The sequence below is a fragment of the Octopus bimaculoides genome, chromosome 14, assembly GCF_001194135.2.
Source record: "Octopus bimaculoides isolate UCB-OBI-ISO-001 chromosome 14, ASM119413v2, whole genome shotgun sequence".
NCBI classification, from domain to species: Eukaryota; Metazoa; Mollusca; class Cephalopoda; order Octopoda; family Octopodidae; genus Octopus; species Octopus bimaculoides.
The window spans coordinates 31,226,008-31,230,857 of NC_068994.1; positions in this window are offsets into that span (position 1 = coordinate 31,226,008).

Sequence of the window (4,850 nt, forward strand, 5' to 3'; positions counted from 1 at the left end):
CCAATCAGGGGTGGATAACAACCTTATAGGAACCCCCTATAGCCTCGGGCTGACCAAAGCCTTGTGAGTGGACTTGGTAAACGGAAACTGAAAGAAGCCTGTCGTATATATGTATATGTGTTTGTGTGTCTGTATTTGTCGCTTGACAACCAATGCTGGTGTGTTTACGTTCTCGTAACTTAACAGTTCGGCAAAAGAGACCGATAGAATAAGTACTAGGCATACAAAGAATAAGTCCTGGGGTCGATTTGCTCTACTAAAGGCGGTGCTCCAGCATGGCCGCAGTCAAATGACTGAAACAATTAAAAGAGTAAAAGAGTATATATATGTATATGCACATATAATATATATATAATATATAATGCAAGAGAGTTAGGGGTTGAGGATTCAACCCACTAAGGGATAGTATCTATCCAATATACTGCTGGGAGGGTACCCAATTATTGTTACACTAGTGTTATACCAAGTGTAATAAGTGGGTGTGAGTAAAAGGGGGTTATTTTACCCTAAATTTATATAGCAATAAGAAAATGGAGGAGAATATGCGGTATCCATCTACTTGCAGACAGTGTATTCCATTGAATTAATTTGTTTATTTTGTAACTAAAATAACAAAAACCACAATATACAAATGCTTATGACATACTATGCCATATTAACAATTAAGGTTACAAATATAAAGTACATTTAGCAATTTTGCTAAATGTACTTTATATTTGTAACCTTAATCGTTAATATGACATGGTATGTCATAAGCATCTGTATATTGTGGTTTTTGTTATTTTAGTTACAAAATAAACAAATTAATTCAATGAAATACACTGTCTGCAAGTAGATGGATACCGCATATTCTCCTCCATTTTCTTATTGCTATATAATATATATATATATACATACATATAAATAATATATATATATATATACAATATATATATACATATAATATATATAATGTATATATATTATACATATGTATGTATTATATATATGTACATATATTATATATAAGAATATATTTTATATATATAATATATATTATACATACGAATATATTTTATATATATGTATATATATGTATATCATATATATATTATATGTATAAATATATATGCATATATATTATATATATAAGTATGTATGTGCAGGCGCATGGTTCAGTGGTTGGAGCGTCGAGCTTACGATCGCGAGGTTGTGAGTTCGAATCCCGGACCGGGCTGCGTGTTGCGTTCTTGAGTAAAGCACTTTATTTCACATCACTCCAGTTCACTCAGCTGTAGAAATGAGCTGCGACGTCACAGGTGCGAAGCTGTATCGGCCTTTGCCTTTTCCTTGGATAACACTGGTGGCATGGAGAGGGGATGCCGGTATGCATGGGCGACTGCTGGTCTTCCATAAACAACCTTGCTCGGACTTGTGCCTCGGAGGGTAACTTTCTAGGTGCAATAGCATGGTCAGTCATGGCCGAAGGTGGTCCCAGCAAGTGTATGTATATATATATTATGTATACCAGTATACATATATGTATATATATGCAATTAAGATCTAAGCACTGGCATCTCATAGATTATATTCATAGATTATATTCTCATCAGAAAACATATGAAAAATGTTTCTAGCGGTCGGGCCATGAGAGGGGGCAGTGAGCTGGACTGACCATTATCTAGTGCGTGGAAAAATAGTTTTTTTGATAATTTCTAAAAATTGACAGTTTGGTCCTGAGGTACCTAAAAAGTTGAATGTTGCAAACTTTAAATTATCAAGCAACTTGCAAAGATTCCACGATGCTATAGAAAGTATCAATCTTGACCTAAACAATCTATGGGAAGATTTCAAAACAAAAGTATTTCAGGCTGCAAGTCCGTCAGTAGGATTTAAATCACATAAGTCCAGTAACTGGTTGTCAGAAAGATCAGCAGAAATTCATGATCTACTTTTAGAAAAACACAACATAGGCAATACATTTCCTTCTCAGTCCTTGAACCCCAACTCAAGCGAAGCTAACAGAAAACTGAAAAGAAAAGTGTAGACTGCTCTAAGGAAGATTAAACAGGATTGGTGGAATGATAGACCAAAAGGGGCACAAGAAACAGCTGATACAAATTATGCCAAGTGTTTGTACTCTTATGTTAAGGAGATATATGACCCAAAATCTTCTTCAATAGCTCCAGTGGGAACAGCAAATGGATGTTTTCTTCTGACTGACACCGCTTCTATTCATAAGTATTGGGTAGAACATTTTTCCGCACTTTTGAATAGACGATCATCCATGGACATGAGGACGATAGAAAAAATTGAACATCTTCCAGTAATAGAAGAAATAGCATTTGAACCAACTCTAAATGACGTTTATTTAGCTGTGAATAAGCTGAATAACAATAAGTCTCCAGGGTCTGATGGAATCTGTGCAGAAGTCTTGAAATATGGGGGTGACAAAATGTTTGAACTCTTAAATATATTAATTTGTCACTGTTGGAGAACTGAGAAAGTGCTTCAAGACCGGATTGATGCCATTTTGGTCTCTTTGTATAAATCGGGGCCAGAGGATCTGTGTGGTAATTTTCGTGGGATTTCGCTTTTGTCTGTGGTTGGAAAGGTACTTGCCCGAATTTTGTTAGAACGTTTAAATACCTTTATAGTTCCAAATATAGTGTCTGAATCTCAGTGTAGTTTTCGTTCCTCCAGGGGCACAGCTGATTGTATCTTTACTGTCATACAATTACAAGAAAAGTGCATTGAACAGTATCTTGCTCTATACCATTGCTTTGTTGATTTGAGCAAAGCATTTGACACTGTTAATCAAAATGCTCTGTGGCTAATTCTAAGGAAAATAGGTTGTCCAGAAAAATTTGTAAACATGATCAGGGCTTTGCATCAAGATATGAAAGCTAAAGTTAATTTTTATGGTAGGCTCTCTGAATCTTTTGCTGCTGAAAATGCAGTAAAGCAAGAAGATCTTGATGCACCCACCCTCTTTGCAATATATTTGTTGTTGTGTTGTCACATGCTTTTCAAAATTCTGAGGAGGGTATTTACAAAAAATATCAAACAACTGGGAATGTTTTTTAATCTGACCAGACTGAAATTCAAAGCAAAGGTTTTTACTTCACTCATTAGGGAACTTTTGTATGCTAACGATTGCGATCTTGTCAGTCAGAAACAGGTCTGCAATCTCTTGTATCTGCATTTTACTCGGCTTGTGATGATTTTGGCTTGACCATCAAGTTGAAGAAAAAAACAGTTGTAATGCATCAACCTGTGTGTGTGGTGCTATTTGTAACCGTACTAAAATTTTTGTTAAGAGCAAGTTACTTGGGACTGTCAATTCGTTCGTCTACCTTGGAAGCTCTGTTCAAAATGATGGAAATCTTGGTACAGAAATACAGCTGCGAATTCAAAGGGTAGCAAAAGCATTTGGTGCCTTGGAGTCACGCGTTTGATGCCAGCGACATATAAATAACAATACAAAGCTGGCTCTTTACAAATCATTTCTCTTACCATCCCTGTTATATTCCTGTGAAACTTGGACTTGTTATGAAAGGCATTTTAAATTGTTAGAACAATTCCACCAAAAATGCCTTCATCGCATTTTCAAAATTAAAAGGAGTTCTTTTACTCCAAACACAGACGTCTTTGCATTTGCAGGCATCACCACAATTAAAGCTATGATTTTGAGGAACCAATTGGGATGGTGTGGCCATAGTGTTCGAATGGCAGATGAACACATGCCGAAACAGCTGTGTTATAGTGAGCTTGCAGAGGGGAAACGCTATCGACGTATACCTAAAAAAAGGTTTAAGGACGGCATAAGGACTACTATGAAGTCACTGGGAATGGTTCCAGAGGATATAGAAACCCTTGCTTCGGATCGATTTGGATGGCGAACAAAGGTGTGGAATGGAGTGAAAGCATCTGAAGAGGCCAGGATAACACAAATAAAGTTCAAAAGAGATCTAAGGAAAAATGTAACGATTGAGAAGGTGAATGACAATGACCTTTCTGTGTACACAGTCTGTGACAGATCATGCCTGTCTTTCGCTGGACTGATGTTATCCAAGGGAAAGGCAAAGGCCAATACAGCTTGGCACAAGTAATGTCGCAACTCATTTTTACAGCTGAATTAACTGGAGCAACGTGAAATAAAGTGTCTTGCTCAAGAACACAACATGCTGCCCGGTCCGGGAATCGAACTCACAACCTCACGATCGTAAGCTCGACGCTCTAACCACTGATACTCGGAGTTTCACGTTCCCGTTCATCGGACAGTTTTGTTAGAAATGGGAAAGGAATGACAATGCAATCAAAAGTAATATAAAATTTGAAACACATAGATCTGTTCGATTGGTCGTTTTTGCTCACTGTTCCCAGGGCTCCGACAATTATTGGTGCTACTGCTACCTTTTTCATTGACCACAACTGCTTAACTTCCCAAGCTAACCTGTCATATCTCTCAACTTTTCTTTTTTCTTTATCGCATACCCTGTTGTCAGCTGGGCATGCTATGTCTATGATCCAGCATAGTTTGTTTTCTTTCTCAATTAAGACTATATCCTGCTCCCTATTCTCTATCTCATGGTCGCACTGAATCGTAAAATCCCATAGGATCTTTGCCTTTCTATTTTCGATGATGCCTTCAGGTTTGTGGTCATATCAATTTTTTGCTCTGTCAAGTCCATACTTCAACCTGTTCTATTTGTAATTACTTGTAGAAAAAAACAACAACAATAATACATACATAATACATACATACATACATACATACATATATACTGATATTCACGTCGTTGAATTTTTTAATTTCTGAATTCAATTGTGGGATCTATTTTAAAACGGGGGCGCCAGTATTTTCTTAA